The 20,970-nt window shown below is 44.4% G+C and overlaps 1 pseudogene; it reads right to left on the bottom strand.

Moving 5' to 3' along the window:
- Positions 1 to 6,856: 6,856 nt before the first annotated feature.
- Positions 6,857 to 8,844, bottom strand: LOC147689650 (uncharacterized; annotated as a pseudogene).
- Between the last annotated feature and the right edge of the window lie 12,126 nt (positions 8,845 to 20,970).

Below are 20,970 nucleotides of genomic sequence, written 5' to 3'. Positions count from 1 at the left end.
CCTGCTAGTTTCATGTTACATATTACAAATTGTCCATTGTCCGTATCCTATGAGTGTCTTGAAAGGATCAGTGACCGTGAGGTGCAAACTACCTAGACATTGTTGAAAATCAGAGCTGTAGGCAGTCACAAACGTCCATCAACCTTAGAAATATTTACCCCTCCCTCAATACTTGCACTTCCGTAGAGCCATGGGCCATCATCCTGTATCACCAGGAATTATTCAGTCTTCGTCTGCTTCTCACTTCCCAGAGTGCAGGGGCCCCCAGGCAGTCTGTCCAAGTTCCCTCTCTGCTGTCTGGGTCCACCAGTGCCGTCTCTTCTTTGGCCCCCACCCTCTGCCATTGCTCCAGCCAATCCCACACCTCCTCCGGCGACGTGAAGAACCAAGTTTTGCCTTCTGACTCCACTCTGAGCTTGGCCGGAAAGAGAATGGCATATTTAACTTCCCTGTCCCGAAGCTCCCTTTTCACTGCCTGAAAGATGCGACGCCGAGACTGGACTTTAGCCGTGGAGTCCGGAAAAAATGTAATGTCACTGTTGTCGATTTTTAGCGGTGGGCTAGCTCTCGCCGTCTGCAGTATGATGTCCCTGTCACAGTAGTTAAAGACGCAAGCTATAAGGGGTCTCGAGGAGCCCCAGGTTTTGGCCTGTCTGCCGGCACTCTAAGATTTACAATTTTGTCCCATAATCCAGCCAGAGAAACTGTCCAATCCCAACAGTAAAGGTCACAATTTTCAGCCCACAGCTCCTCCCTGACATTCCAAAATCCCTTTACTTCTATGGCAATTCCCTTGAAAGCAGGCCAACCTGACACCAGAGTATCCATGAACATCTTCCTTACTTCATCTTTCGTAGATTCTATCTCCCATTCTGATTTACCAATTGCTAACTCCTCGACCCACATAACAGGGTCCACCTAGTCTCTGCCCAAACAAGTTTGTCAGCAGGCAACCTTGACAAATAATCAGTGGGAACATTCTTTGCTCTTGGAAGATACTTGACCTGATACTTGAATTCCAATAACTGCTCCACCCACCTTTTTATGCGTGGAGTAATGTTATAAACATTTCTGCTCCTTAACAACTGCACTAAGGGCCTCTGGTCTGCTCTGAGCAGGAACAGCAATCCCCACAAAATTTAAAATAGCTTGTTGCCCACTTGCAAGCCAGTGCCTCATGTTCAATGATGAAGTACCTATCCTCAGCACCTTTGAGAAACCGTGAAGCAAAAGTTACCACCTTCTCTTCCTCATCATCAACTTGAGACAACACAGCTCTAAGACCCTGTAAACTGGCATCTTCTTTAATGGTGATCTGATAGACTTCAGCACACTGGTAATATTCTTGGCCAATTTAGAATAGTATGCCGCCAACCCTAAGATTGACCTGATCTGACGTTCTTGGATGGCGACATTGCTTCTAAGATGGAGTTTGCCAGATCAGTTTTAGTACTAATGCCCTCTCTTGAAATAGTGTGACTCATGTATGAAACAGACCCTTCACCAAATTTACATTTTTCCTTTTATTAGAGTAAGGCCTTTATAGCTCAATCTAGTAAGTACCGGCTTCACAGTATCAACATGTTGCTGTTTGTCACCACCATACACCAGAATGTTATCCTGGAAATACATCACAGATTCAATTTCCCTCAATACCAATTTCATAAGCCTTTGGAAACACTCTAACGCCAAAGCATGTCCAAATGGTAACCTTTTAAACCTATATGCCTGAGGGCATAACAAAAAAAGTGAGTGCTCCCGAATCTTCATGTGGCATGGCCTTGTGATAAGGGGCAGACAAGTCCATCACGCTAAATATAGAAGCACCCGTATGCACGGCCAGAGCCTCAGTGATAGTCGGCAGTGGTTGGTAATCAACCCAAATACATTGGTTGAGGTTGACACACATCCTGAGCTTGGTACCATTTCCTTTGGGAGCCAGGACCTCTGAGGCCAACCCCTCTGAGGGTTCTACCTCCTCAATGACCCCCAAAAGAAGATGCTTGTCCAATTCATCTTGTATAGGCTTTAGGATAAGCTTTGGCAACTTCCTTACATTATGTACCACCTGTTTGGCACTCTTCTTTAAGATAATCTTACGCTCAAACCCCTTGAGAATACAAAGCTAAACTTTAAACACTTCAGGGTATTCATTAACCAGTTCAAGGTCTTCACCATTGATGTGAGAGTTGTGGTACAGGGTAATCCTTCAGTCTTTTTGGTATCTTCACGGCAACATATTGTTACGATGTTTGGCCATATAGATTTTCCCTACTGTTTCGCTCCCCCATGAAGTTAATTTTCATTACTGTGTATCCTATGAGGTGACCATGAAGCCGCCAAAATTGTGAGATTGTTTACTCAAATATCTATCTCACATTGAGGCATAGCTACAGGGCCACTATCCACAACACCATTCACCTGTCTGATTTCCACAGGGGAGGGTGCAACTTGCAAGATTACATTCAGGCTCGCTTTAGGAACAAACAAACAAGTGTGGAGGGTCGGGGGGAATATTTAACGACCTGTCTGCTCACTCCCCAATGATCAGAACAAACACACAAGAGAGCAGAACAGGTCTGGAAGTGGTGTGTGACCATAGCAGTGTCTCAGGGACAGTAGGCTACATATGTGAACCAACGTTGCTGGTGGTTATGGGAAACACTAGGCTAGTACAAAACCCATCAGACCACCCATGTGGTGGAGTTTACGTCACGTGGGAATTGCAGATCAATCCATATCAAAAAGCGGCCATATAGTGCCGGTATAGAGATGGATGTCGGAAAACTAGCAACGTGTTTACCATGTAGTGGACTAGATAGTGTGCAGTGCTAAAGATAAAGTGATAAATAAAATTGACTACACAGACTCTGAGCGAGCCTTTAAACAGAAGTCGGTGTGTCAAGAATTAAAAAACTGCGCCAGGTAGAACGACTACCATATGGCGCTGTGTGCAGTACGGTCAACATGTTTCTGCCAAAAAGGGGATTTTGCCCCGGCATTCTTCAGGACCTAATATAAATCAGCTACTGCAAACATGACTGTGATTGTTGTGTACAGAGATAAGATTACTAGTAGAGAGATACATATCTACCAGGACCTTTAACGGTTAGATGTCCACTTGAGGGAAAGAAGGATGTCTTCTTCCTATCAATAAACAAGGGAGTTATTGTATAACAACATTAAATAAAACATACACACACCCCTGCATCCAGAGAGACTGTATAGACAACACACACCTGCATGAATACTTTGCATTCAGCATATTTGAAAAAAAGCATATTAGCTTGATCATTTCGAGGCATTTCCTCAAAGTGATACTCACCCAGTATTGTGTGGGTGAAGACCTCACCTCACCCGGCAACCGCTCGGGAGTATGAGGCCCCGCTCTGTGGTGTAGAAAGAGGACACAGTAAACACAAGGTACTAGAGTGCCCAGGCCAATTGCACTACACACAGGTGAGTGCTCTCTTAGACTTTCCTCCTTTTCGGTCTGTGCAGAATAGAGTAGTCTAGGCGTGCTCGGTTAAAGTAAAAAGAACATTAGCAGTCTGCTAAGTCTCGTTTGCTTTCTACATGACTAGGACACCTAAGAGGTCACTGCATGACACTGTGAGGGCTCCAAATTAAGAATAGCCAAACCACTCTTCTTTCCTGTCCCTCCCACTAGTACCACTGGTTGTGACTGGTTTTTATGAAGTCCCCAAAATACTTCATTACATGAGGGGTCTATACACTATCATAAGACTCTTCCAAGCCATCCTTAGAGGTCGGTATTACGCTATCTTTTTGAGAAGGGGTGACATGTGTGAACTAGGTTTGACAGTTGGGTACATATCACACGTTCGTTGGGTTTGTGTGTAGTGCAATTGGCCTGGGCACTCTAGTGAAGACATCCTTCTTTCCCTCAAGTGGACATCTAACCGTTAAAGGTCCTGGTAGATATGTATCTCTCTACTAGTAATCTTATCTCTGTACACAACAATCACAGTCATGTTTGCAGTAGCTGATTTATATTAGGTCCTGAAGAATGCCGGGGCAAAATCCCCTTTTTGGCAGAAACATGTTGACCGTACTGCACACAGCGCCATATGGTAGTCGTTCTACCTGGCGCAGTTTTTTAATTCTTGACACACCGACTTCTGTTTAAAGGCTCGCTCAGAGTCTGTGTAGTCAATTTTATTTATCACTTTATCTTTAGCACTGCACACTATCTAGTCCACTACATGGTAAACACGTTGCTAGTTTTCCGACATCCATCTCTATACCGGCACTATATGGCCGCTTTTTGATATGGATTGATCTGCAATTCCCACGTGACGTAAACTCCACCACATGGGTGGTCTGATGGGTTTTGTACTAGCCTAGTGTTTCCCATAACCACCAGCAACATTGGTTCACATATGTAGCCTACTGTCTCTGAGACACTGCTATGGTCACACACCACTTCCAGACCTGTTCTGCTCTCTTGTGTGTTTGTTCGCTTTAGGAACATCCACTACTTCATGCACCTTGGGATTCACTACTTCATGCACTCAAGTAAACTTCCCTCTCCTCACACAATTGTGACAAACAGACTTACCGGCATGGTAACTAGTACTGCTCAAGAGGTGATACACTACCACATTTAAATCATCTAAACTTAGATCATCTTCATGAACTGGAATTCTCTTTCATTGGTCTGTAACTCATAGTCATATTTTGTGCTGGGCTCTTTGATTTTTACAAGTTGGCTTATCACCTAAAAATGTAGCCACTCTGTCCACTGAATGTGGCGTGCTTCCTGTAATTTCTTTAATCAACCCTATGTGTGTTCCTATTCTTTTCACTATTTCAATAGCCTCTTTAATGAGGGATGTTTGTCCAAAAGCTTTTCCTGCACCCTGGTTTCATTTGTGCATCATAACAATTGATCCCCGATGAGGGAATCAGCTAGGTCCCTAAACTCACAGGTCCAAGTAAGACTCTTTAAAGAAGCTCCGTAACTTGCTACTCTTTCCTCTTTGGGGTGGGCTTTAGTGAAAAACGTGTTCCTCTCCATTACTATCTTTATACGTGGACCAACATGTCTCTGAAGCATAGAAATGGACATTTCATAAATGTCCTTTGGTTCACCTTCCCCATTGCCAATTATAATCTCATCAAGGCTTTTATAAATATTGCACAGCTCTTTGACCAGATTATGCAATAGTACACCTTGTTTCCTGGCTGAGGAGAACTATTCTCCCCAATCACTATTACATAAGAGTAACAAGGTATTTCCACCTCTTCCACAGTAGTAGGGGCTCCCCAGATTGAGATAAGAATTATGGAGGTTGAGACATGCTCCCCACTGCCATGTTGTAAGACCTGCAATAATAAATCTAACACAACAAACTAAAGAAATTAACTGATAAAATAAATGAAAGTAATTAGTCAAATTAATAAACTAACACAATGAGCTAAAATAATGAAAATCGAGCTTTCATTTTCCTGAGCTGAGTTTTGAATTTAAACACATTCAGAGATTATTATGGTACCCAGTATCAAGGTGTAGCCTGAGGCATCCTTTTGTTATATTTATTTATTTTAGTCATGCATACCATGTTATGCGGATCTGGTAGATAGCGAGTAAAAATGTTTCTAGCTGACGCAACAAGAATTTTCAATTCTATTAAGGACATGGAGGCAAGTATTATGCTTTTCTTTGCTTTACTGCAAAACACAGCAGTCCTGTCCTTCTTTTCCGAACAGCGTCATCTCGATCGTTCAGGTCTGTGTTCCTTGATCTCCCATAAAGAGAATATTGGTCGTAATATGCCATTCATGGACAAAGTGCATTTCATAACCATTATGACATTCACAAATTAGCATCCCCACATGAACAAATATCAATGGGTGGGAGCAAATTCAAATCATCACCATGAATTACACATGAATATTCCATTTGCAATAAACATGTTATCATAGGACACCATCATCATGTTACCTGGGTGGGATAATTCTTGCCTCTGTGTCCTTAATAGAATTGAAAATTCTTGTTGCGTCAGCCAGAAATGTTTTCTTCTATGTCAGTCCATGGAGGCTCTGATTATGCTAGTTTAAAGTTGTTCCATAACCATAGAAGCCACATCCAAAATCGGTTTAATGTAAAATGTCTTAAACGTTGAGTTAGATGACCAGTCTGCCACAGCCATAATATCTTGTAAACTAAAGCCTGTATAAAAAGCCTTGGAGGCCATTGCTCCCCTAACGGAGTGAGCCACAAACATGGCAGTATCTATGCCTACAAGTCCAAATAACCAAGTAACTCACCTGGCTAAAGTTGATGCAGTGACTGGGCGGAAAGGTCTCTGAAGAGAGATTAACAATTGTCCTGCAACAATGTTCCTGAACTCTCTAGTACAATCCTCATAACATTTTAAGCTTTGAACCACGCATAACTCGGTATGATGAGGAAAGGCAGGATATGAAATACATCTAGAATGTGTTTTTGTCAATCTGGATATCGTGAAAGAAACCCCCGAAGGAGTGAATACTCTACTTGCTATGTCCAAAGCTCGCACGTCCGGGATTCGTCTACAGGATATCAGACATAAAAGCATTGTAAGCTTTGCCGATAACTGTTTCCGGGATTAACCCTCATTGGCTGGCCAAGCTTTAAGGAAACGTAAAACTAAATCAACATCCCATACAACAGAGTATTTGGGGTTCCGGGGATTGACCAATCGGATACCCCTCACTACTTTACACACCAGGGGGTGTTCCCCCAACGGTTTACCATCTATATGTGGATGACCAGCCGAAATCGCTGAACGAAAATTGTTCACAGTCCGATATGCCATTCCTGAGCTTGCGAATTCTGACAGAAAATTGACTATGAGATGGACACCGGATCCCACGGGATCTGTTTGCCGTTCAGAACACCAACTAACCCATCTATGCCAAGCTGACTCATACCGCTTGTGCGTAGCAGGCGCCCATGACTGTGATAAGAAAAACATAGATTCTTGTGAAACTCCCGCCACTTGCCATCGTCGCCTGAAAATCTCCACGCCATAAGAGTCAAGAGGCCTTGCATTACCAGGGGATGAGGTAACCCCAGAGGGTCCTCCAGAATCTCCAGAAACAACTGTAGGCGAACCGGAAGAGCACATGACAAAGCTAGTGCCACCGGAAACCACGCTTGCGCTTTCCAACAGGGAGTTATTAATATCACCTCCGCCCGCTGTCGACGGAGTTGCGCCAATACTCTCGGAATCATGGCGAAAGGTGGAAATGCATATAGAATGCCCGTCGTCCATGACTGAAGAAATGCAAACGAGCTGATCACCAGAGGGTCTGGGCGCCAGCTGTAGAACAGAGCAAGTTGCGCATTGAGTCTGGACGCAAAAAGATCCACTGCACATGGGCCCCATTTGTCGTTCAACTGATTGAACACTCCGGGATGCAGCCTCCAATCGCTGGCATCCCTCAAGAAACGAGAATTACAATCCGCTACCACATTGGAAGAACCCGGAATGTACTCCGCCGTCACCGATATATGATGGGCCAGGCAATAATGCCAAAAGTCCTTGGCTATCTCCACCAGGAGACGAGACCTCGTACCTCCCAGACGATTGATGTACCGTACTGCTGACACATTGTCCGTCCACAGTAAAAAACAGCAAGTCATCCATTGCGGGGAGAGTGTCCGAATAGCAAACGAGCCCGCAAGGAGCTCCAGGCAATTGATATGGAGTTTCAGTTCCTCCGGGGACCACCGACCCCCAGTTTTGACTGAACCGCAACGGACTCCCCAGCCCCATCTGCTGGCATCCGATTCTATGATTATCTCCGGACTGGCCGCGAAAATGGTTTTGCCATTCCAAGCATCCATGTGATCCAGCCACCAAGTCATCTCGGTCCCAGCCTCGTCGGAGATCGAGATCTGCTCTGCATAACTCAGACCCTTGCGTAAGTGCAGAATTTTCAACCGCTAAAGCGCCCTGTAGTGTAGGGGTCCTGGGAATATCGCCTGTATTGAGGCGGCCAGAAATCCCACCAATCTGGCCAATGTCCGCAAGGTTATAGTCTGAGAGGAAAGCGCTCTCCTCAACTCCTTCTTGATAGCTACTCTTTTCCTCAATGGTAATAGTAACTGAGCCGCAATTGAGTCTACCTGAAACCCCAAGAATTCCATTGACTGTGTCGGAGTCAGAATGGACTTCTGCGCGTTGATGACAAATCCCAACTCCTGTAAGAGTTGTACTGTCCAGTTCAGATGAAGAAGAACTGTGTCCATATTCCGTGACATAATCAGAATATCATCCAAATAAATTATGAGTCCCCCGTTCTCTCAGATACTGAACCACAGGCTTTAGTAACTTTGTGAAACACCAAGGAGTGGACAAAAGGCCAAAGGGCATGGCCAAGAATATGAACCACTGGTCTCTCCACTGGAATTGAAGGAACCTCCGGTGAGGAGTAAAAATAGGCACCGCCAGGTATGCATCAAATCTAGAGGCACCATCCAATACTTTTCCAACAGGATGTCCCAAAACAAATGTATGCCTTCCAATTTTAAATGGCGATATACTACCCAGGAATTGAATTCCCTCAGATTGAGTAGCTGTCTGAAACACTTTTCCTTCTTGGGTACCAGAAAGATGGTACTTACAAACCCTACCGGATGAGGGACTGTGTTCACGATTGCCCCTTTTTCCAACAATGAAAGAACTTTGTTGTCTATGAAAGACATCTTTGCATGGAAAAAACGTAGGGGAGGGGGAACCTGAACTTGATGGGGTGAGGCATAAAACTCTATCTGAAACCCTTTTACCGTCTGAAGGATCCAAGGAACTTGTGTGAGAGTCTCCCACACATTGTTGAACAAAGCAGTCCAGCCTCCCACCTTCGTATCCCCGGTTTGCATTAAGCTTACCTGAGTAAGAGGTGTCTCCGGTGGAATAATTCTGTCCTCTGTAACCTCTGTGTTGTCGCCCCCTATCACGGCAATTGCAGGGAAGGGTAGAACTTGGATCACTGGCCACCACCTCTGCCACGTTGTTTGGCACCTCGAGAGGTCTGGTTAGGTCCACGGCCGTTCGCTCGACCCCTGTAGCGTCCGGCCCTGTTAAAAAGGCCAGTGTGGAAAACTTTTTTGATGTTCGCTTGAGCCTTATCCAGTGTGGAAAACGTATTCACATATTTCCCCATCTCCTTCACAAACTTTTCCCCGAAAAGCATGCCATTAGCAAGCATGCCTGGTTCCGTATTTGCCATTTCGGCCAATTGGGGATCAATGCGCATAAGGAACGACCTTCTCCGTTCCACCGACAGGGCGCTGTTTGCGTTCCCTAGAAAACACATAGCATGTTGCGCCCATTCCAGAACCTCCGTGGGGTTCAAAGGAGTGTTTGAATCTTTAGCGGTAACCGCGGCATCCAAAAACGTGGTCAGGGGTCCGGTCACGTCAAGGAGTTTATCCTGGCAACCCCTCCAAGCCCTGTTGAGTCTCTTCTTGGGACCCTTCGCAAACTTCTTCATGAAAGTGGCCATGTTCGGGTCTATTTCTGGGGTGTCCGCTACTTTACCCATCAGAGAAAGTCTGGGACATTCCAAATGCAGGGTGGCCCTGACTTCTTTTTCGAAACCTCTCTGGAGGTTGTCCTGCACATAGTGTGCCACCTCGACAAAGGGAACCCAGTCAGTGGATCTTGGGAGTATAATGTTTCTGGGATAAAACAAAAGGTTCTTATTGATTGGCTTGTCTTCAACATTGTGGGACTTGTGTTTCCACTTATTTTCCGTCTGTGAAGCCGGGGACTCATGATCAGAGTCAGACATGCTAGGTGCAGCAGGAGACGACTCCTCAGTCTCATCCGTCTGCGGCACCAGCACTTTACGTGTCTTGGAAGAACTTACACCACCATGGTCGTGCAGCACATTGCGGGCCATCCTAGCAAGGACCTCAGCCGATTTGTGACCAGAGGACTCCCTTTGGGCAGCACCAAACTTACGTTTACCATAGTTGTTTATTGGTTTGGTAAAAGGCTGTAGCGCTTTAATTAATGCCCTGTTTACAGAGCCCTGGACGTGGGTATTCAGGGCTTCAACCAATTGCTCCTCCATCTGGTGCTCTTCTGGTGCCTCATACTCTGGATATTCATTGAATTCCACCCACTGGTCTTCCTCCTCTGCGTAGTACGCCATTTTTCTACAGGAGGGCTGAAGGAGTTTAAGGGGGGGAGGACCCTGTGGTGAGTAATAGACACAGGCACCGTGTAAACTGTCCCTAACTCACAATTCTCAACTGTCCCTACAGCAGTGTACCACAGCAATCAACTGCCCTGTGCCAGTGTCTCACAGCGTTTAAAAAGTGGAGGGAGGCACGCTTAATCTCCCCTAGGGCAGATCCCTACTCCGGAAACACGCTCAGGTCAGCGTTCAGAGGGACCGGGGATCTTGCAGTCTGCTCTAGCTGATGCGCGAAGAGCCGATCCTTAAAACTACAAGTATCGGCTTTTCGCGCATGCGCAGAGCGTGGGCATAGAGATAGGACTGCTACTCGAGCGCACGAAGCGCGTCCCGCTCCCGCTCCACAGCACTCAAAATCTGCCCACAAGGCGCCGGAGCTCCGCAAATTAGGGCGCACACCAGAAAGGAATCAATGTATAGGCAAAATCACCATAGCAACAAAATCGTCAAAATGAAACCGCGATCACGCGCCTGGCAGTAAATGCGCTAGCGATGCGAGTGCTAGACGGCTAAAGCCAAATCAAATCAAATACAAATACCCTCAAAATCCCTGTGAAAGAGAAATGAAAGGTACTTATCTGCTGCTGCAGCAGCAAAGAAAGAGGCAGTGATGTGTCTCCGGACTATATAATATAGGTGATTGATAGTGATTGGTGCATACTATATATGGGGTTGTACTTCTGGGGTATGCTGAGTTTTTAAATTGTTTATTGACTGCTGTGTTTTGCAGTAAAGCAAAGAGAAGCATAATCAGAGCCTCCGTGAACTGACATAGAATTCTTGTGCGGCGAGCTCTGCCCAAACTCTCCTAAAACTCTCCAATCAGGCATGCTCATTTGCCCGCACAGTCATTGTCCAATGAGTGTGCTGGATACGTCACACCCCCAGGGATGCACACCACACAGTGTAAAACCATGCATCATTGGTGTCTGCCTTGAGTCTTGGAGCCCTTGAGGAATCCAACTGCTCCAGCCCTCACGTTTTGACCTCACGTTACGTCCCTACGCGGAAAGATTTGAATCACAGCCGCATGCGCCTTCCCTCGAGCCTAGTAGCACATGATCAGCTGACCACTGCCCTCGCGCTGTGGGTGTCCCAGGCTGATTCTAATTTAACATAATGAATATATTTATAAACCGTACTATCTTAGCCTACTGTACACACTAACAGTTGTCCATGACAAGGTTGAAACCAATATGCGTAGGATTATGTTGAAGGTTTGTGATCCAAATCGTCATGCTCGGTCCAGTGAGTTCATTAGAATTTATAGAGGTGTTGGTGGATAGCAGTCCCTGCCCCTCTCAGGTCCTCGTCTCCATTGTTAAGATGAAGAAACCAGACAGATATTGACTTCCAAGGCCTTTTACACCAACAGCAACACAGCTCAGGTACAATCTTCCTACTCCTCTGTCCTCCACAAACAGCCCAACCTTATTCTTGTTACCATGGCACCACCTGAAGCGTCACTGGATAGACTGCACAGATCAGTAACCACTTAATGAGAAAGTCATAACCTTATGCCCCCACATTTTTGCCTTCACTACCCTATTTTTGCTGATCCATTTTTTGTTGTCATTAGGACTTTGCACAGTTCACTCCGACTAGAAAATAGTAAAGTGCTTGTGCTCTCCCTTCCAAAAATGGTAACATTGGTATGGCATCTTTATTTTACTTGCAAGTACCAAATAAATGCTACTACGTGTACCCAGCGCCTTTAAATTAAATGCTACCAGTGGGCTGCAACACTCATTTTGCCACCAATCAAAGTAGCACTAATGTAGCACTATAAATCATGTCTCAGGCCTGCCACTGCAGCCTGTAATGCAGTTTTAATACAGTCACTTAAACCTGGCAAAATAATCTTTTACCAGGCCTAAACCTGCCTCTTTGTTACTTACAAGTCACCCCAAAGGTAGGCCCTAAAGGGGTATAGGGCAGGGTGCATGGCCTTTAAAACATACAACATGTGTACTTAGATTTACATGCCCTAGCAGTGAAAAGCCCCATTGTTGTGTTTCACTGTAGCAAGGCTAGCTCTCCCATAGACTAACAGTCGGTTACCTTTTTACAGTTAATAAGTGATAACTTCAGTTTGGGAACAGTTAAAGAAATACTTCTTGCACTCATTTGACGTGTAATTTAAAATTCTCTTAAATGGTAAAGTGAGATTTCTAATTGCCAGTCTGTAAATGCCACTTTTAGAAAGTTTGAGGTTTTTCTACCTAAACCAAATGTGCTAGTGTCCGCGGTCACATGACTGTTAAAGTGGTGTGATGTATATTCCTTCCATACAGGGTGTGAGAAGGTGGCCTGGCGTATGATGTCCACTATTCTATTGGGCACCTTGCACCGGTCCAAACGACCCTTATTGATGGTAGTTTTAACGACAACCTTTATAGAAAGCTATCCTAGTGGTAGCTGTGGAGAGCTGCCTTCAGGCTAAGTCTTGAAGGAATGTAAAGCAACTTTTTTTACCAGTCTATAATCTCTTGAATGATCAAATGAAAGCAGAACCACACCAGGTATATATATAAAATATATGTATTTATTCTAAACACACCCCTCTAGTCTCTTTATGAGGCTAGAGGCAAAAGTACAATACAAGAACTTAAATAGCACACAGTAAATTAGCACAGTATATGTTTTGCCCTAGGGGCCTCACAAACCATATACTAAGAAAGTGGTATAAGTACCGCTCTCAACATAGAGACAAGGCCTAGGGCCTGTAGAACCGCTGGGGCAACCAGGAACCACCCAAGGTAGGGACGCAGGAGACCCACGGGGGACGTGTGCAGTGTCTAAACACAGCCGCAAATCACCATTGACTTCCATGGAGAAAGTTAAAGTTACAGGTTTAAAGAATAAGAACACTTAGGAGTGGACTACGGTAAAACCCTTTCAGTACTGAACACTGCAAGAGACAAGACCCATGGTAGCACCAAAGTACTTGTGTTACCGCACCCAGGGAAGCCGGGTGCATAGGTGTCTTTTTGTGTCGGGTTTCGTCATCGTTTTCAATAGAGAGCTGCAAAGAAGTGCTGCAGGCATCTAGGAGAAGAGTGTCCGGATGGATCCAATGGTGGATCAGAGATCAGAAGAACCTGAAAGCAGGAGGGACAGAGTCTGGGTCACTAGCCAGTGACCAGGAAGGTGACAAGAAGATGCCAGCTGATGTCGGGTGCTTTCGGTGACGTAGGTGAAGCTTGACTCTTCAACCACGAGGTCCAGGAGGGCTCAACGACCACCAAGAGCTGGATTCGAGCTGTCCCATATTGGATGTTGAGTGCTGCAGTGTCGGTATCCGGATTGGACCCAACAAGCCTTGGCAACAGCAACCCATGAAAGATAGAAAGATTAGCTTCGGAGCAGACCAGCAAGGTCTGAGGGACTCACCCTGTGGAGGGGAGTCAGGGCACATGTGTAGCAACCAGGGAAACCCAAGAAACAAAGTAGATTCCTTCGTAGGGACCCACCAGTTGATGGACCAGGGATCGCAAAGGGGCCTCAAGCAGAAATGCAGGAAGCGGGCCCACGGAACACTCGTGGAGTGTAGGCCTCTAAGCTTTGGTGCAAAAGGTGCTCAGGGCTTGGACTACAACTTGCCCAATGCACAACTTTGGGAAACCTCAGGAAGTTGATGCACTAGCAAATGTGCTGGATGTCCAGGAGTTACAGTCCCATGTCTCTCGTGATAGCTACAGGTCTCAGCTTTGCTGGGGACTTGTGTCAGCCTCGGAGATGTCTGGAAGTCTATGTCCTGTGTCACAGATTCTTCGGGATCCAGCAGGAGCCTCAAAATGCAGACCGGCAAGATGCTTCTTTGGTGCCTGTTTGAACAGGTGAGTCACTCCTTGACCTCAAGGGAGATTTCTTCCATCTTCCAGTCAATATGGAATGTCAAAGGTCCAAGATTTATGTTTCAAAGTTTTGTCCCGGGTAATATAAAGTCCTAGGAACTGGGTTCCTATACTTATACTAAGTGTAGGGGTTGGACTAACTCTAAGGTCCCATCTATGGGAGGACCTGGGGAGGGGGAAGCATCTAGGCTGGGGTCCTGGTTAGCAGGGCCACAGCCAGACTAATGTTGATAAATCAGTGAAACACAGCAAAAAGTGGGGGTAACCATAGTAAGCAGTTCCTACTCTCCTACACAGGGGACAAAAGGGCTTTTGTTGTGGAGAAAGGGTTTTCCTCACCTGAGCTGGATGGCTTGGGTGTGTACCTAGCACGCCGTGAGCTTTAAAGGGTAGCTTGAGGGCTATTCTCAGCCCCTTCCTGACTTCAGAAGATGCCTGCCCTGTCTCTGGCAAATGCAGCCTACACCTGGCCTGCCTTACCATTGTTTCCCTAGACAGACTGGAGTCAAACCAAGGGGAAAGATCTGACTAAAACTAGTTTATGGCTAGACAAAGGGGATGTCCTCAACACACAGACTGGCACAGAGTATAACAGTGGCATCCTCAGGAGCTCTCTAAAGAACACTCCTGGATTTGTGGAGACTCATAAGAAGGACTGCCCTGCTGTGTGATCCAGCGCTCATATAGAAAAACTGTCTCTCCAACGTTACCTATTACCTCAATACTCACCATTAATTATGAAACACTCAAACAGGCCCATAACACCAATGAGACAATTTTTGAGCAACTGAATCTAGTGGTTTGATTTATAAAACTATTCATATTATATCTACAATATTATTTACAACTGCAATTTTTCATCTTTTACCAAGGATTTAAGCATTTGTCATTTATTAAACCAACCATCAATAGACTAATGACCTAGGTCAGTTTAGGGCATTCAATTTTGAAAGAGCTGGTGTGTTGCTTATTGCAATTTTTCTCTCAACAACACACTTCCCACTTCTTATCAGTAAGGGGTAGGGAATACACCAGTCAGTAGCCCATCTTAAAAAAAGCCCGCTCCCTATCCAGACAGAAGCGAAACCCACACCCAAATGTGATGGAAAAAAATATGTGATAGCGCGATAACACCTCACGGGCGCACCACCAATGGGACCCCTGGTAGGTACTCACCAGGACGGCCCTGTTATCATCAACGGTGCTATCGAGCTTAAAGAAACGTGTCCAAATGAAAACCAACTGTGTTCCCAGTATCAGGTGCAGTGGAAAAACATACATAAACAGTGATGTCACACAACATAAAACATATATACACAAAACCACGCAAAAAGCACGAACAGATAACTTTATTCTTGTTCTTCTATGCTGTTTGCGTATATTAAAAAAGTGAAAATGGCTACTACCTATAGAGCCAAGTTCTCCTAGGCCCTAAACTGACCTAGGTCATTAGTGTATTGATGACTTTCTGAGTGGAGGGCGACCTAGGTCTGTATTTCCCTCTTAGCTCCGTGTTTGATGTGCATTTATTAAACCAAACCATTTATGGCGATTGGATCAACTGATAGTAACTAGACCATGAATAAACAAGACCAGCTTGTCTTTTCGAATCTAATTTTTATTGTCTTTATTCTTCATAAAGAAAGGACATTTACGGTTTAGAATCTTTATTTATAAGCAAATAAGAAAGCAGCATTTTATTAGGAATGAATTATTAAACTGACATTTATTAAAGCAAGATCAGAAACATGAAGTATTAGCAAATAACAGTTTCCATACCCTAAATCTATTTCCCTGTCTATTTCTCGCTTCTCCTGGAAAGGAAAATATTAATTAAAATCTGCTGTACTTACGTGCACCAAAAGTCCATCAGCACGTCATTCAGGAATCGGGAAGCAAGAGCTTTTGCCCTGCTCATGATGTCAGGTTTTATACCTTTTCTCTATCTAAAACTTTGTACATTCTACATTCTTTCAGCAAAATACAGGTCTTTCATTGGCTGAGCCATGTCAGTCCACAGTTAGGTCATCATCGAATTTTTACCAAGTCCGGGCTTCACATAAGCCCATTGTCTTTTTCTTCCACGACATTTGGCTTCCTCAAAAGTGTACCTTTTCTCTTCGAGTACTGTACTTTTTACTTCCTAACCTTGGCAGACAATCACAAATCCTGTCCTTGGGCCTTCTTTCCGAGAGCACATTTTACTCAAGCAAAAGTCTTTTTCTTTTTATTAATAATGTTCGTGCAGCAAAAATCTCCATTACGTAATGCAAGGCTCCACTTTGGACAAGATTTCTTTCACGTCTACATCTCTGTCAGCCATATTTTTCCCGAGCCACTTTTCAGGCCTCACTTTGGAAACTATTATTAAACAAACACAAGACATAAATTAATTAAAGAATTGAAAACCATTCTGTTTCCTACCCCCTTCTAATAATTAACCGGGTTAATTATGTTACCTAGCCGAAGCACATGAATGCAGCAATATATCTACTTTTTCTCCAGGATCTGCATGAACTCCAAAGGCTTTTGTCACAAAAGACATAACAAAAGCACATATAATAAGCACATGCCATTAGTTAAACAGCCGCATCTAATACTGACAAAGACAATAGATGAGGTTAGTTTATTATTTTCTTCTTTGCGTATGCAACATAAAGCACATCAGTTAGTCCCGCGTGTAATGTTTGCAATTTTAAACTAAGTTGATTAATACTTTTCACCACATGCTTATTAGTCAAGTTATATATTATGGGAGATTAACTTCACCGGTTAGAACAAAATTTTGCTCTTCACCCTGCTCCATCACCGCCAAACTCATATTCAAGCTATCTTATCACCGGAATGAACATGGTCCCCGTATCTGACCCACGCTCCATTACAGTCAGGCTTAACTTTCGATTTCGACAGGTCCAGCGTAACCAGCTAGCTGTGCCGGTGCTTTGTGCTTTTTGGCACTATTTCTACTGGAAACATTAGAAATTCATATCTTCGGTTCTGCTCAAAAGATTTTTTAATGTTTAATTTTTTTAAGATTATTCCAATTTAAGCCTCACTGCTTTTGTGCCAAGCTAACAGAGGGTTAAGTACAGGTTTATTTAGCGACTTTTGTGGTTCACCGTGACAAGAATTGTGATTATTACTCAAGTAATGCTCTCAACCCTTCAACTAACAATGCAATGTCTTACACAGATACCTTCCCTACTTGAACTAGAACAATTGGATGGACTTCCCGGAATAAATTATTCCTTAAGGAGAAGGCATCAGGACCTGTTTTTATGTTAGAAAAAGATCTACTCTTAGCAAAAATCTTTAATTGTAGTTGGCCTGCTTGAACCTTTTCATTGGCATGAGCTGGGGCAGTCCTTGTAAGGGTGCTCGGGACAAGGGAAAGTGTTCCCAAAAATATCTGGAGTTAAACATTGTCTTCTTCAACAGTTTGAGAATGGATTCAAGAATTCACCGGGGGGCCTGATAGGCTAGTGAGAGTTGAACATACTCACTAGGGGGCTAAAAATCCTCCAATTGTAGATTAGGAGTGAATTTAAAATCCAGGCAAGTCCCAGCCAATCACTTGGCATACTTTTAAATATCTCAAGAGTACTTTTAGGGGCATTTTTTACAGCCAATATAGGAGACCCAACCTCTAAGTGCGCAAGAGTAAACTCTAAAGGGGTTAGGCTCGGCAATTCTAGATTGCCACATCCATCCTGAAGAGGTGCCACAATGCCTTAACCACCTAAGTCAGATATTTACATCCATTGGGAGACTCAGACGTGAGCAGATTTAGGTGGAGGGAAAATGGGCTGCAGACTTTAACTGGTGTGGACTTAAAGCTGGATTCACCAAGAGAACTGCAATCACTGTGACTCTTTATCTACACGTTTAAATATTACTCAAAAACTTGCAGTGCTCTCCTACTAGACAAAAGATATTCTTAAACTCTTTTAGTCTTAACAGCATGTGATTCACTTTAGTTAGATTAACTGACTTGTCCAGTGGTCCCAATGATAACAAGTTTTAGTAATATAAGTTAGCGAGTGGTGGCTGCTAGGGAACACCAATGGGGGGGCAAGGGTGAATTAGAAGGAAAAAAAAGGCGGCTTACCTGCTGAACGCCGCCTCTCCTCTGTCCTTCCTCGGTTACTGGCTCCCGGCAGAACACAGGCTCCCAGGCTCCCCTAGCCAATCACGACGATGCTGCTGTCACCAGCATGACAGTAGCATCATGATTGGTCTGAGCGGCCTGGTTCGGCACTCAGACAGGGAGTGGGAGCCTGTGCATGTTCTCCACCCAGGATGTTCAATACAGCGGGTGGAGAACTGCTAAGTGTGCATGATGGTTTGGCTGGCCCAAGACGGCCAGCCAAACCGTCATGCGCCCTTAAGTGCACCAAGCACTCCTCTGCTGACTGTGATGATAGCCCATCCCCGCCTTACCCCATAAAACCACTTCAGTACATAAAAATGATAATAACGTTGTGTTATTATCATTTTATTTTTCCTTTTTGCACTGCTCAGAGAGCAGTGCATGCTCTGTGGAAGCATGTGTTGGCTGCATGTGCTGGGTGCACATGTGCTTGCGAGAAGGACACCTCATGAAAGATGACGTGTTGTGCAGCATGTGCATGGTAAGTGTGTTTGCTGGTTCTGTGTGTGTTTGGAAATACACCATGGCACGATACAGAATGGCTACAGTACTGAGCAAGGCACACAGAATGAATGTGTGGGCTGAATGTACATGTGAAAAGGCACAATGCATAGAGGTACCAGTAATGTATAGTGTTTGTACTATAGCCATGCACTGAGTGAAAGTGTGCCTATAATGGTACTTGACTCAGAGGACCCTGGGTTCCATTTTTGGAAGACCAGGCCTGCTCGTTGATGACATGAAGAAGAGAAGAATCTCCCTAGACATATTTGTGTATTGCTGCATGCCTGTGAGCTGGATGGGACGCACTGGTGGAAGGTGGAGATAGACTCCCTCTGCAGACTTCAAAAGGGTGCACTTTGATTCAGTGATATATCACAAGGAAACTGCCTGGACACATCTCAGGACGGAGATGGGGCTGATAAGGGAATCATGAAAAGTAGGGCTGGGAGCTGGGGCTGGGAGGAATTAACTTTTTAATGCACAGATCACTGTGGCTGATGTCCAGGTGTGAACATTGAAAAAAAGCAGAACCCTAAAATAACATTTCAAAGACCCAGACTCTAAAGCACATTTGGTGTCTAGAAATGGACTATAAGAAGTGGAGTTTAAGACCCAAATATTGTCATCTTTCCAGCAGCCAGATGGGCTGGGATCTCCATATGCCAAAAATAGTATGAATGTATTCCCATTTAATGAAATTGAATGCCTTGGCAGCGTCTAGGAGGATCGCTGTCGCCTCCAGGGAACGCTTAACTTCCGTTGAGGCAGGGAATGGAAGAAATTGGCCGACACACCTAAATAATTGCAAGTATTCACTTATATTCATGGGCATGATGCAAATAAATCTGTGGAAACAAACTACTCGGAATTCTGTCAACAGATCACTAAGGTCCTTCATCTTGTCATTCCGGATTTTAAAAAAATATAAGCGCAATCCATCAGCCCCTCGGTTTAATGAGAACCTAAAAAACCTAAGGAAAGGTAATAAACAGGCAGAAAGAAAATGGAGGAAATGTTATGATGAAGATGGTAAATTAGCTCTGAAGGTTGTATTGGGCAACTACAAAAGGGAAATTGCTAAAGCAAAAGCTGAGTTTTTCACCAATACAATTCTAGAGGCGAATCAAACAAATTACAAAGTGTTTTTAAAATAGTTAATGATCTGTCTAAACCTGACTGCCTAAAAAACAAGAATATTGCGACTCAAGAACTTTGCGATAGCCTTGCTACTTCTTTTGAGGAGAAAATCTCTAACATAATTAACGGCCTGATAGTGAATCAGGAACGTAAAAGTGATAATTAACCCAGTGTGCTGACACAACCACTAGACCATCAGAATGAGTTGGACATACAAGAATAAGCTAGCAACGCTAGACCATTTTGAAACCCCTACTGAAGAAGAATTCCTCAAACTTGCTATGATCACCGCCTCAGAGACCCCTATGAACCCCCTCCCTCTTAGGGTTTGGAAGGAGTATGGTGAGGCACTGTTCCCACAGCTCCGTCAGATCTGTGGCCAATTTTTGGGCAGTGGGATAGCCCCTTCTTGTTGGAAATAGACAATGGTGACACCCTTGCTGAAAAAAGCCACTCTTGACCCTCAGTGTCCTAATAACTATCGACCTATTTCTCTTCTCTTTATCCAGTGAAAATTCTAGAATGCCTGGTTTGCAAATCCCTCTTGCAATTTCTGGAAACTAACCTTTGGTTTGAAGACGTGCAATTTGGTTTTCACCCGGGTCACGGCATGGAGACTGCACTAGTAATGGTCCTAGACGAGCTTAGAATGCGGGCAGAGAGGGGTCAGTCGGCAATTTAGATCCCACAGGATCAAAATTGCCGCGTTCGATACAGTCAACCACAAAATCTTATTAAGGCGGCTCGCTGAAATAGGGTTGGATGGCCTGGCACTGAAATGGCTTCAGTCTCATCCTGAGAACAGTCAGCAAGAAGTGGCCCTTCCCCCCTATCTATCAAAATGTGGAACCATTCAGCATGGTGTTCCCCAAGGCTCGTCTATCAGCCCAATCCTATTTAATATCTGTATGTGACCGCTGATCCCCATTATCAAATCCCATAACATCAAGCTGGTGAATTATGCGGATGACACGCAGCTGATTTTGTCTCTAGAGGGGAAGCAGTCCATTCCACTTAGCAACGTTCATGAATGCATGCAAAGGACTACTAGATGGCTTACGGATAATTCCCTGCAGTTTAACTGGGGAAAAACTGAAATCCTCT

This window comes from Lissotriton vulgaris, chromosome 9 (genome assembly GCF_964263255.1).
Source record: "Lissotriton vulgaris chromosome 9, aLisVul1.2, whole genome shotgun sequence".
NCBI lineage: Eukaryota > Metazoa > Chordata > Amphibia > Caudata > Salamandridae > Lissotriton > Lissotriton vulgaris.
The sequence above is the reverse complement of the archived record's forward strand: the minus strand, read 5'-3'. Positions and strand labels throughout refer to the sequence as shown.